The sequence below is a fragment of the Molothrus aeneus genome, chromosome Z (assembly GCF_037042795.1).
Source record: "Molothrus aeneus isolate 106 chromosome Z, BPBGC_Maene_1.0, whole genome shotgun sequence".
Lineage (NCBI taxonomy): Eukaryota > Metazoa > Chordata > Aves > Passeriformes > Icteridae > Molothrus > Molothrus aeneus.
This window is the reverse complement of record NC_089680.1, coordinates 50,050,762-50,065,401: the sequence shown is the minus strand read 5'-3', so window position 1 is coordinate 50,065,401 and position 14,640 is coordinate 50,050,762.

Here is a 14,640-nt window from a genome sequence, read left to right as displayed (position 1 = left end):
GGCCAGCACTGTTCCAAATTCAGAAAAGTCAGTAAACCAGAATGTCATCTGCCCAGTCATTTTCAAATACTGAAAAATTCATATCATTTTATCACTGTATCATATCTTGCCCTCTGCATCCTTTCTGAGACCTATCAGATGGAATATATATTATTTATGCATTTATTTTTATAGTGCATATTTTTGTCATTACTTTTTTTCAGGTTAGCCCTAGTATATGTCACCTGAGCAACAAAAAGGAATAATCCTAATTTTGTCCTCTTGGAGGTCACCTCACTCTATCCAGGTGCCTTTGATGTGAACTTCAGAAAGAAAAACATGGTCCTATGTAGAGGGTCTATGTGAGATCTGGGATATATTGTGCCAGACACTGTACACAGTGAGAAAGCATTGCTTCTGCAAGGATTATGAGGAAGAAAGTGATGATTGCATGTGATGGGCAGAAATAGAGTGGAGGTCGTTCCTTTCCAAATGTCTGCTCTGGCTGCTTCCCTGCTCTTGGTGTCCCATGGAGTTCCAGTTGGTATCCAGCTGGACTGTTGAAAGCTACCCAGAGGCCTTGCAACATTGAGGAGCAAGTGAAATCCCTGAGGTTACATATATTCCTGTTCCACACTCTTCAAGAGGAAAAGAGAAATATAATTTCATAATCAGCATGATAAATCAATAGAGAAAGTAGTTATGAAGAGGGAAAGAGAAGTCACCTAATGGCTCAGTGGAAACAGAGCATGCGCAATGAACCAACAATGAAGAAATCAAGTGTTTGGAAATCTCAGAGAGCATATAGCTCATTCGGGCTTGTGCAGTTCATTGTGGCACAGCTCCTTAGTGCATACTAAGAAACAGAGGAAGGAAATCTGAGGTAGTGGGTTTTTCTTCATGGGCGTTTCGAGAGAATTTACATACTGAACGTGCTATCACCCAACAGCCTGTACCTGCATTCAGAGCTGATGGAGGAAAATATTCCAACCTCACTCCTTCCTTGTTTGAGCACTGGTTCCTGTGAGAAGTGGGGCATACCATAAGATGTACCCCTTGTTTCCAAGTCAAGCAACCCCATTTCAGGTAAAGAGGTACACAGTCTTTGCTTATAAAGGGTGTTGCCGCTGAATGCATTTGCAAGTACTTGTGCTTGTGAAAGAATTACATACAGTATATGAAAGAAATCCAGATAGTAGTTCAGTAACAGGTTTGACAGTATAGGGAAAATGTATGCCAGTTCCAACGGGACCCCAGTGTGATTAAATTGCGTCCATTTTAAACATTCATACAGCAGGGATCCTGATCCACCCTTCAGCTTTGGGGGAAGAGATTTTTGAAGGACTCATCACCTCCACAGTTTCATTGAGAAAGAGGTGCTGACAGAATGAGAACTGTCTTACAATTCATGAAGAAACTATTTCTGCCTCCCCTTTGCTAGCAATGCTTTTGCAGGCTTAAATGAGCAGCACTACCAACACACTTGCTCTTCAAAAATACACGAAAATGGGTGAAGTACCACCTTTTAAGTCATCTTCTATCTGCTCCAAACTCTCACATTTGCTTTTCAACGTTGCTTTCTCTATACCTATGGGAATATTTACTAGTCTTCTTTATGTAAAATGCAATCATAGCTGCCACTACTGACACAAGCACAGGAGTTTCCCAAATTTATTCTTCAGTGTTTAATATTTCACACATGTGAAAGAAAAACAAATTTAAAAATCACATTTCATTATGATGCTGATGACATAGAGTGATTTTTGGCATTATGGGGTTTTTTGTTGCATATTGTATATAAAAAGTTTTTTTTCTTTTCTATTTTTAGTATAATGGGTACTGATACATCAAATAATAGACTGATGACTGTGCAGAGAAATCCAGAGCCAGGCTAATGTTTAGCAACAATAAGTATTACAACAAGCATTTCTTTATAGGCAGAAGAAGCATTCAGCATTGCGCTGATACATATCTGAGGGCAATCAATACCTAGTCATGACAACAATGTAATAAGAGTGCTGTGGGGTGTCCTCTCATAATTCATCTTATGATGAATGAACCCACGGCAGGTCTTGCCACAGCTGTTGTGGCACCCATTATCTCTGGAAAAGTCTTCTGAGGGTGTTCCAGACATAAAGGAACAAGTGGAAGCATCAGACCTGTGAAGCATTCAGTAGCCCATGTGTTGGTCCTGCCTTTCCCAGATCAGCAAAACACTGAAGAACGATAATGACTATTCTTCAGGTCCTGCTTTGTTTCTGTAAGCATAGGAAGCCCTTGATACAAGCTCATTCCTTTCAGGAGGGAATGCAAAGCCCTGCCCTGCTGTGCATGTGAGCTCAATTTTGTTTCTGATGGTAGACTGCACACCAGCGTGGTGCCAACACTGCCAGGCCAGGGACTGCAGCCAGGTGACACCTGGCACTTCTTACCAGCCCTGGTATCTAGCAAAATGGCAGGCAGATAATCCCCTGAAGCTAGGACAGAATGCTCCTGTCAGACCAAGTTGTGTATAGGATCAGGCACAACTGAACTTGGAAAAGCCAGGTGTAGAAATTCCTATGATGCTGTATTAAAGCTGTGCTAAAGTGGAGTAGCTTTTAAAAGGCAATGTTTCAATGACACAGAAATGGAGAAAGTGGGAAGGCAGGTGATGTGGTGGGTAGCCTGTGCTCCTTGTACCTGACCCTTGCTCCAGTACCTAGGGTAGGTAGCAGCATGGGAATCTGTTTTGGGGCAGCTTTGGCAAACCCTGCAGCAGCATCTACTGCAATTTCCTTATGCTTCTAAGACCTGAGAGAAGGCAAGATGTTTTGTGTCGTTCTCAGTAATGCCATTTTTCTTCCAGGTATCTTATAGCTACCAGTTCCCAAAGTATCATTAACATTTCCAGAGGTGTGAATAAATGGTGAAGAAGGGGCACTTTTTGCAGTGAGTGGGACTGGAGTTGAAGAAAGCAGTAGCTGACAACCTGTTACAGATAACTAACTCTTAGAAACCTTTTTTTTTTCTGCTAAGTTTTCAAGATGTTGCCTTATTTTCTTGCTCCTTGTTATTTCTGTTTCAATCTCTGGAGCTTGAGGTGCAGCATTAGGAGTGCTGAGAGGAGTAATTCTTGTATGTGAAAAAAAGAGGACATAAACATGAGTGAAACTTTTGTAGCATCTTCCTTAGCAAAAGGATGAGGAGGGGCCAAAACTTTCTTGTTTGTCTGTGTTCCTGGAATCACCCAGATGCCAGAGGTAAAGATGGAGAAGTGTGTTGAAGTGTGTTGTGCTGAAGTCAAGGCTTTCTTAGCTAGAGACTCTCAGCTTGACATTTTCCCCTCCCTTTTCTTGCCTTTAATTGATTCCTTGTCTTTCAGCTGAGTCATGGAGTATCTTGAGGCAAAATGCAGTGGTCATAGGGTCTGGTGTGAAGGAATTGAAGTTCTAGAATACGCTCCAAATTCTGAAGACAGCTGTCTTCTCTTGAGTTGTTCTTCATTTGTATTTCAGTTTCTTCATGTGTGTTTTTCACCCAAAATATGCTGGAAAAGACAAAGGATAGGGGAAGTTATCTCTGGAGTTAACCTTGCCTCATATATTGTCTCTCCTTGTGAAGTGTGTAGCACCTGTACTGGTCAGAAAACAAAGGAGTTCCCAGGAACAAATCATGCCATCTTTGTCAGATACCTCTTGCCTTCAGATGTCCTTTAATTACTTATGTGGCCTGGAGTAGCCTTGTGGGCCTGGGGCAGTTAGGAATATGTCCAATACATGGTGGGAATGAGCACCATTCTGGTGTGTGTGTGTGTGTGTATGTACATATGGATATATGCATAAAACTTTAACCTGACCTCTTGGGAATTCTGTTAGGTTGGTAATGCCTTAGAAATGTCCCATCACCTCTTCTTGTAAGCCATTGTTGTCACTTGTATTTACATTTTAATAAGAATATTATAGAAGTGATGAAAGCAACTTTTGCGAATCCTTCTCATGAAGGATCTGTATCTGCATGTAAATACATGCATGTGTCTGACTTTATGCTGTTTTCTTCATATTAATTGTCCTAGAATCTTCCAAGATAGTGGCTTTGTAGTGTTTGTTTTTCTTGCATCTTTTTATTAAGAGGAGGGAATTAAATAGGCTGTAGGACATTCCTCCTGGGTGCCTCATATGTGGGTTTTGTCCATGTTTATGTGCCCAGATCTATATTTTGTTGCTTCTTTGCACTGTGTAAAGGCCATTTGACCTCTCAATTCCACTGCATTTGTATCTGTCTTACAGAAACTGAATGCACTACCTCCTTACCTCATTCACGGTGACTAACTTATTTAGTTCTGTTTGCAACTGTGGACAGCCAAATACAGCTATTTCAAGCTTTTATAGTATTGGCAAAGTGCTGACTTAGAAACAAAGTGAAGCTAGTTTTAAAAGGCTCAGGGATGATTTAAGTATGCTGGTCACATGGAGAAAAAATTACAGATTGCATCTTTACCTTTTCAGCCTGTGGGGATTAGCCACAAGCTGAAGGTGGTAGAGGGGCAACAGATTAGGAAACAACCATGCTTAGTGATGTAAAATATGCTGTCTGCAAGGAGCAGCCTGCAAGCCCCAACTGCTGTTCAGGGACTTCCCAGTAGAGAATGATGGGAATGAAATCCATGCATGTTTCATCTTGAGAAAATTTCTTCCCTTCTGCTTCTTGGCAGCATCTTAAATGGGTTCTATAATGAGTTCTTTAAAGTAATGCAGTTGTTAACTGTGCAGAAATTTCAGTGCAGTGACCCTAGTGAATTATCAGAGGTAGGTGTAATTATTTGTAAAGTAATTCAGGCCTGGATTATGAAATATTTGCTCATGTCATTCTCTTGAAAAGAGAGGGCGTGCAGCTAGAATGGTATTGACCTTTTCTAGGCAGCTCTTAGATGTGCCATGTAGGAGGAGGAAATGTGGAGGTGCTGATGTTGCCAACACGAACATGGAAGGAAGGGTAATGCCACTGAATCTGAGGATTTTGGGAGAGAGGGGGAACACACCTACGCACTGCAGAGCAGAGTAGTGAGTAGCTGGCAGGAGGCAGAAGTCACATCCATTTTGTTTCTTTGCTTGTGGAAGTGAGTGACACCTTTGTGCAATAAAAGACAAGCAGCTGGTCTCTGATTGTTTTCTAGCTCACTAGATGTGTATGTAATGCAGGGGGGAAAGCCTGTGGGAAAAGTACTCCTAGTGACCAAAAGAGGGCAGAGGAGCTTAGCCAGAAAAACAGGCAGGGCAATGGGAACTGAGAAACCTGTTGAGCCCTCATGGCAGAAGGCTGGGCATTGGTCTTTCTTGGGCGCCATGCCACAGGACAATTTGTGTTTCTTGCATACCTTGGCTCTGCATCAAATGCTGCCTCTTCAAGTATAAAGGTAAAGGGAGAATGGATACTCATCACTCCACTCCACCAAACCTCATCAGTTTACTACGTTTTGGCAGCAGCTTAGTCTCCTTTTTGTCACTTTTTGACATTGGAGATAGTGCAGAGAATGTGCTGTAAAATTGTGTGGTTTGGTGTAGGTGGTGGGAGAGCAGAAATTCTGCTGTTGCTTGGCCATGGTATGTGTCAAATATACACAGACAGGGTTTTGAAAGTTTCAAAAGTCATTTATCTTTTTATCCAAAGGTCACTTTTAACTCATTTGAAAGACCTATAATGGTGGGCCTGCCTTCCCATGTTGCCCCCAGGAAACCCTTGCATTGCCTGACCTTTCTGCTGTTAAGTCCACAACTGCATGTCCCATCTGCTGCAGGTGCAGAGACAGAGAGCTCCATTCCTCTTCACAACAAGGCTTTGGAAACTGCAGTATCTTTTCATGTCTTTTTCCCTTCTAAAGAATGTAATTTCACTTGCAAATCAGTCTTATTGTTATTTCTGACCTCATGTAATTTTTGTTGTCTTTGGACTTTTTCTGGTTGGCCCACCAAACATGGGCTCCAAGATGCCTGCTCAAGTCTACAAACAGTGAAAAGTAGTTGATGCTGAACTCAAAGAGTGCAATGTCACTAAACAATTGTCAAATCACTTTATATCAGATTGTTTTTAAAAGCCATAAAATCAGCTAATGTCTTTATGTGAAAACAAATTTTTGTGTACTCTCTACCATTTTAATATATTCCCCACATTTTATTTCCACACAATTAACAAATAGTTGATTCTTTATTCAGACTGTTTTTACTCTGGTAAACTCACCTTTGGTCCCAATACACAGTGAACAGCAAAGATAGTGGAAAATAGTGCTAGAAAAAGTTCTCAGATGGACAAGTCCTGGAGTGTATATCCATCCCATCCTTGGAAGGCTAGTTTCACTGGCAACTGTATTCTGTAAAATCCCACCCTGTCTCCTGGTTTACCCATCCTTTTTTTCAGGCCTGCTTAGAAGTTAGTGTGTTCTAATATTGGAGGAGCAATTCCATTTGTATTTCCATTTTGCAACCTTCCAGTATTTACAGTTTGTGACAAAAAATCACAGAACTGTTGGTCTGATTTGGTGACATGTTTCAAAAATATCAATACCATCTTTAAAGAAATAGAAAAGCCCCCAGGTTTTTGTCTGAGTCCTTTTGTGTTTACCTCTTGGTCTGTGAACTTTAAGGGGTTCCTGTTTGCAAAAGTGTCTCCACAGCAGCAAAAGAAAGATATTTACTGTTAAATTAAAAAAAAAATAATAAAAATTGTTGGCATCCCCATTGAGTTGTATGACTGCAAGAAATGCACACTATATACATTAAAAAAACAAGATCAAAACCCCCAAAATCGTATGGATCCCAATAAAATCAGGTGAGTAACCAATGCTGACCTCAGTGTTTTAAATTATTGCAGACATTTGAGTTTTCCATCAAGTTGGTAAGTTTAACAAAATCCTGTTTGCTTTCAAAAGTAGATCACCATCAACAGCAGTCAATGGCAGGACCAAATGCAATTTTTTAATGTAAATATATCTTGCATACAAATAGTGAGATTTGGAACCTTTTGAACTCCTTCTGCAAATTCAGATAGCTGATGTCAGCAATTACATTGCATTGCATATTCTCCTTGTTAAAAATGGTTAATGCTTGTCAGTTATCTGTGTTTTGCAGACCATAGCTGTGTAGCTCTTATAGTATAGACAAATATTTGCTTTTTATCATGCAGTTGTTGTAGTAGCAGTTATTTCCAGATGATAATTACCTTTAAGAACATAAATTCTTGTCAACATCAAAGAAAAAAAAATGCAATTTCCCATGCAGTACATATTCTAACAGTATTTTTAAAAGGTCAGATCCTGGCTATTTATAAATAATCCGAGACAGTAATTATTGGGCCAGCTTTAGGTAGTTTTGCAAGGCGTATTTAAGGTTGTTTTTTCCATGGCTAAAATGATATTGGCTGAAGATTAATCTTGCTTCTCACTGAGGAGCTCTGCCCAAGGATCACAGTTCTGCCAGCATTTGAGATATAATCAAAAACTCATAAGTGTTGCAATTTTAGGTTGATTTCTTTGGCAGCCAGTGGTTTTCAGACTACCACAGGCAACTCAGTAGTTTTGGATCATCCCTAAATTGACTGTATTGTTTGCGTCTATTTTGAAGATCATTGAGCTCTCAGCTGGCTTCATCACACAGATGCCTCTGAACGTTTGGAAAAACCCACTCCAGAATAAGCTGGCTTTTGTTAGAGTTGCCTGAATACACATCTATATTGGAGAGCTAATTTGGATTGCAACAGGTTGTGAATTAAAAACAGATTAGCTATTTTCAATTAACAGCTTAAATTGGCAGCATTGACTGCATGTATACAGTGTAATGCAAGGCAAACTGATTCTTTTGTTCTCACAGGATAATGCTCAAGAGGCAATTTCCCAGTGTGTGCCTGCATGGAGCTTATTGATCCAGAAAATTTTTCTTTGGCTACTTACACAAATCGAACTCGTGTCTCTTTGGCTTTTTTGTGCATTGTCTTTAGCTGTTAGAGAGCATGTGTATGTTTGTAGGCCCACTGAAGTGCAGAGAGTGGAGCTGTGTTTTCACTGGAAAGCAGGAAATACTGAGCTATATTTTTAATGGTCTGTTCATTGGGTTTTTTTTTTTGTCCAGACTGTGAGGACCTCTACCTTTGTCATTTAACTGTGATTTATTCTATTCTCCAGAGAACTCCCAAAGCAGGTAGCACACAAAGAACATCCAAACCCCTCAGACACATATTGTCTTGTTTCATACACAGAGGCTTCACCTGCTTTGGCCTGCTTTGTAGAGTCTCAGTTATATATGTGGGTTGATGTCCACACTCACTGATGCACAGAGACTTCCAGCCTAGAACCTGTTAATGCTTAAATATTAAGTCTGCATATAAAATATGCAGATATGGTCTTCAAAGAGGACAGCAACTGCCCACACAGTAGAGAGCTTCTGACAGGGACTAGCTAGGGAAATTCAACTCACTGAAGTAAAAAGTCTTTTCTCCCAAGAGATTTAGAGGTGTCTCAAATGTTGTGCTTTTAAAGTTTTTATTTTATGTGTATTTATTTCACACACACACACACACACACACACACACAGAGAAAATTTCAATGTTGTTATTAGGATTGGGATTGTTGGTGTTTGTTTGCACCAGCTTTAAGTAATGTTTATTAGAAGATCCAGTTTGGATTTGATGATCTCACCAGATTCTATGTATGTCTTTGCAGGAGGAACAGTAAGTTTCATATTAATAATTGCCATAGAAATACCACAGTACAGATGCTTTTTTCTTCAGATTAGGGTACTCCCTGTTGCTCTTCTGATTTTATGGTTTTAATAAACTGTAATTTGAGAAGATTGCCTTGCAGCAAGACAATTGTTTGGCTTGTCATCACTGTCACTTTTTGAATTGACCCAACACATCCAACTCATGTAAAAAAGTGTAGCAGCACTCCTACCTCAGGCAGTAAAGATATAAGTGGTATGTTGACTGTAACTGGTGCTGCTCAGCCTTTCAGCTGCTAAACCCACCCAAGTATGTGGACAAGTGTAATGTAACTGAGGCTTATTGTGTCTGTGATGCTTTTGCTCATGTCCATTACCAGATTCCTGAGGCATCTCCTATGACTGTTAGTAGTGAATTACAGTATTATTGCTGAATTCATGGGGACTGTTTTCTTCTGGATCTGCAGGGAATTGTGAGAATGTATCAGAGAAAAATTACACGTCAGTGGTACAGCCGATGTCCATATGTGACACATATAAGCATGGAGCTCATTAATCTGCAAAATGCACTTGGTCTTGGTATACTTGATTTAGATCAGACATCAGAAACAGGCCATCTCTGATTGTGAAGAAACCTTTATCAGACAAATTATCTCCTACAAAGCAGCATCCTATCTGAGCCTCTTGGATTGTTTACAGTCCCTAGAGTGGATATATGCCATTGCAATTCTAAACATGGACATGTACTTTGTGATAGTCTCAGATAAGTATCAAAGCTAGAAACCCAGACAGGGGCTTTGGGAGGTGGTTGCATTGAACAGAGTTGAAAAGCTTTAATTTTAGGGATGGAAGACAGGGACAGTCTGCTTGTATTTCACTTAATGCCATTTTCAAGGTGAAAATAATGTTTTGGGATCACTGCCAGCTTGATTAAGTGATTGGAGTGGCAGTGGAACAGCAGGAGATAGTATATATGTCATTGCTCAAGACTTTTTGGAAAGAAAACTTGTTTTACTGTAAGTGGGAAAACACAACCCTGGGGTTCATCTTCACAGAATTGCAGAATATTCTGAGTTGGAAGGGACCCACAAGGATAACTGAGTCCAATTCCAACTCCTTGTCCTGCACAGGACATTCCCGAGTACCACACCATGTGCCTGGGAGCATTGTCCACTTGGTGCTGTGACCACTTCCCTGGGATCCTATTCCAGTGCCCAGCCACCCTCTGGGTGAAGAACCTTTTCCTAACAACCAAGTGTCCCCTGACACTTCAGACCATTCTCCTGGGTCCTGCCACTTGTCCCCACAGAGCAGAGATCAGTGCCTGCCCCTCCTCTTCCCCTCACGAGGAAGTTGTAACTGCAATGAGGTCTCCCCCCCTTCAGTCTCCTCATCTGCAGGCTGACCAAACCAAGTGACCTCAGCCACTCCTTGAAAGGCATCCCCTCAAGGCCCTTCACCATCCTTGTGGCCCTCATTTGGATGCTAATAGCTCTATGTCCTACTCATATTGTGGCACCCAAAACTGCACACAGGATTCTGCCCCAGTGCAGAGCAGAGCAGGACAATCCCTTCCCTTGCCTGGCTGGTGATGCTGTGCCTGATGCACCTCAGGACAGAGCTGGCCCTCCAGGCTACCAAGAATCATATTGTTCATGAATGCCAATCCATTAAGTGAATTAATAGTTATGTGTGTAGAAGATTTTAGGCTGGTGCATTTTAATGCAAGTGAGATGAAAATAGCATGGCTTTGAGACTTGTCATTGTGACTCTGGACAACTACAGAGGAAGGAGCATTCATATTTTTAGCTGAATCAAATTTGCCTCAGACTTAATTGGACTACAGATGTGTATGTGTTTAGAAAATAGTGACTGTTGTTTAATTGGTTATAGGTCAGTTAGTTGCATATAATTTTGCATTAAATTACTTGGAAATGGGTTTTCATATGTAAAAAATAGACCTTTAAGAACTGTATCATGCTTATTAGGTTAGCCATTATATAGGTATTTTATGCCACAGCAAAAAAACATAAAATATGACTAGACTCTTCTCTTTATGGAGAAAACTACAGTTAATCAGTAAAGCATAGGTTTTGAGGTCTCCTAACATTTCAGGTCATCCTTGTAGGATGCTACATTCCTTGTAGGCTGAGGCTGGATGATGTCAAAAAAAAAGGAACCCTGAGCATGACTTTGTGCTATTCTGCCTCCCCTGGAGGTACCCCACATTTTAGGGAGATGAAGTAGAAGATGAACTCAAAAAAGTGCTGTGTTTTCAGAACCTTTACCTTTATAATGGTTCAGTAGTGATTGGGAGCCTCACACAACTGTGAAACTGGAATAATGTTCCATAGGTGCAGTATAAGACACCCTCTTCCCAAGGGTCAGACACCATAAGAGTGATGTATGACACCCCATGCTCAGATGCTTGTGGCTGGGGAGCTCTGAAAACACACTGAAATTAAAGAACAGAGGAAAAATCCTGAAAAAAAAAAAAAAGAACAGCAGCATTTCTTAAATGCTGCTGAAATGCCTAAAAGCAGATCAGTGAGATACCATTAGGCTTGTTTGGCACAAATTAGGGAATGCATGAGAAAAGGACGTGCTCCTATTGGAGTGGGCAACTAAAACATTTGCTTTCTTCTTTCTTTTGTTCAGTAATTATCCCTTTGCCATCAGTGGGACTATATTGAATTTTTGTCAAGAACAATATTCTGCAGTTAGTGAGATGAAACAGAGTTTACACTTCTGACACAAAGTGAATGACGTCCTAGGAAATAAAGCACATCTCTTTACAATGAAATTCACATTGACAAAAGGAACTTTCAGATCAAAGAGGCACCCTATATTGAATCTAAACAACTTTTGTTTCAATCCAAACAGCAAGATGTTTTTCAGCACCACGTCACTGAGTGAGATAAAATAAGAACAGCTTTATGGTCCATGTTGGTATTTACATTTTTGTATGGTTGCTATCAGCAGATATGACAGTTAAGATCACAGTACTTCTGACTACCATTTCTTGCTTTCATGTAATTATGAATTTGTGATGTATTTATTTTTACCCTCTTTTTTCTTTGCTTCAGAACCATTTATTTATTTGGAAAGAACTGTGCTCGGGATTGTTAGATGTCTTAGATCCATTGCAATTTTACCCATTCAGTCTCATGCCTTGGTAAAATATAAATCAAAACAGGTTCATTTTAAAAGCAACCAAGGAAATACTTCATGTAATTTTTATGATTATTCTGGTACTTTTTCTTGTCCATTGATAAATTGAAGATGATTATATCATTAAATGTGACAAAAATAAACTAGTCCTTTTTTGTGAAAGGGCTGGGAGAGTTCATACAGATCTTCAGTAGGGAATGATACACTAGGTATTGTTTATTACTCAGAGAATTTCTTCTACTACAATAGGATGTCTTCAAAGTCAGCTGCAACAAGTGAGAATTAATGTATAAATTATTTAGATTATTAAGTATCAAATTAAGAATTGCCAATAGGCACAATATGTATAAATTTCCAAGTATTCCTGCCAAAGGTCCAATATTTTTCGTTTACTTCACAGCATTTTGTTTGGAAAGAAACATTCTACAAAACCAATTTATTCAGTCAGTTAACTAAGAGTGGCTATTTTTGGTTACACAATAGCATAGCACGTAACTTTTGTGAAGTCAAGGGCTAGGCTATGGCCCTTCAGACAAAAGTCTTTCAGTGGTAGAGATGCTGCCTTTCTTGCTCTTGCTCAGTGCTGAAATTGAGTCATTGGTCAATTTACTCTTGTGTCATTTGTTAAATTTGCTTTCATTCTCCTTATGCCTTTCTCGAAACAGATAGAAAATTCACCTCCTTCAAAATTTCTCCTTCCCACTTGAGCAGGTGGCCTTAATATTAGAAAAGGTTGTCAAAGCCAGGTGTTCACCATGTATTCACTACTGTTCCAGGTCATTTTGTCCTTGCAGTTAGACCTTAACTCACAGAGTTACTTCATTGCAAGTCACTGTAGTTACACACTGGGTAACAGCATGTTGAGAAGAGAAGCACTTGCAGTTGCTTTTTCATATACTGAGTTTTAATTTGTACCTTAATTCAAATGCTTCTTTCTGAGGCCTGCTTTTCTCACACTCTGGAGATCAGCAAGTGTTTGGAGTTTCCAGTATAGACAGAACTAAAAAGTATAAAATTAACTAATTAAATTTGTAGTTGAAGGTTGCTTGGAGCCAAGCTTTTTCTTGCTATAGGAGAGCCTTCTTATTGTAGTAATGATGCTGGTACTGATTCCTTCACAAGAGAGAGCTTGCCTCTGCCCTTGTGAAGCCTTCCAGGAACTGATGGATGTGACACCCAGAGAGGTACAGCCCAGTCCCATAGGCTTACCACCTGTGAATAAGAGCAGAGTCTGCATTCTGAATGAGGCATTCCTCCAGTCTTTGTAAAGGAGCCTAGAGGCAGAATTTTTGGAAAGATGTAAATAACTTTTCATGAATGTGTTCAATGCCATTTTCTGTGAGTTAGGAGTTACTTCTGAAGAGAAGTTCAAACACCTTGAACTGGGGTCTGCAGAAAGACCTCACCTGTGGTGCAGGGAACAAGACATTTGGATATGAAATCTTCAGGTTGCAGCCATCTTCTAGATTTCAACCAATTGATTACTACTTAAACCTTCAGGCTGCCTGTAAGATCTAGTGGGCCCACCTTGACTTTGCAGGTGTACAAATGTTTGATGAGATTTAAGCTCTGAAAATCTTACACTCTTCTCAGTGCTAGGGTCAGTGCAATTGCTATTTACCTTTTAAAATTTTGTTTAAAAAGCAACCAGAAAGATCCCTTGCCAGCCAAAGCCCATGTAAAATAAGGATAACAACATGGGCATCATCTTTTGATTTGTAATTATGTGAGGATAAAAAGCCATATGTGAGTGATGACTTGCCAAATGACAAAGGAATTCTGTTAGTATATTTCTGATAAAATATTTCTTATTTTTACAAATTTTTCCTATCAGAGCCCTTCTCCAATATCTTCAAGAGGGGCTTTTCTCTTTATGTTTTCCAGGCATAGATCCATCAGAGTTTCCTCTTCTTTTAGAAAGCAGCACACATAGAAAATCTGTATTCACTGGATGAGTGAAAAGATGCTTACTATCAAAATTAGCCAGCTCCAGAATATATTTAAGTGGAGATTCTAAAAGTTGTAAGTGAAATTAGGAGATCACATGCTCCAGATTTCAGTGTTTCATCATTAATCTTTAAGTTTCAGTTTAAATTCTTCACCTCAATGTCCTACTAACACCTTACATGGAAACATGAGATGCCCAGTAGTTACACTTTGTTTGTGAGGTATTTCTTCAGCACTGTATTTTGGTAAGGACAGTGCTGACAATCTTCTCTAAAACATCTTGGGAGAGGCACTGATGAATGCACAGTATTTCATAAATAAAGTGACTGCTAATTGACCACGAAATGTAAATATTCACACAGAAGTAACAGGTGCATGATGAGAAAAGTGGTCCCTGAAGATTTTTCAACCTATCCTTCAGTCCCCAAAAAGAATCAGCCTTATTCACATTATATACATTCTTCTTTTAGACTTTGTAGTCTTTGAGAATGTCCCACAAGTTGTGTGCTTTGTAGCATAGAAGATGTGAATGTATGGAAAATACAAGTTTTGGGTTTGGTCAGGGTTTCCCTTCTGCTTTTTTTTCTTCTGACTGCACTATTGTGGAGTTCCTTCCTTGATCCCCTCCCTCACACACACACCCGAGGGGAAATTCTATGACTGCTTTTTGCAGAGCCATGGCATCTGCTGTCACAGGTAGGAAAGTGAAGCAAAACAGAGGCAGAGCAGCTGCTGACATAACTGAAGGCTCTGACATTAGTCCTTCTAAATGGAAGGAGAAAGAAGAGAGCTAGAAGATATTTTTAGAAAGTGCCAGGGAAAATTACCTCATGCCTGAGGTCTCTGGTTTTTATCA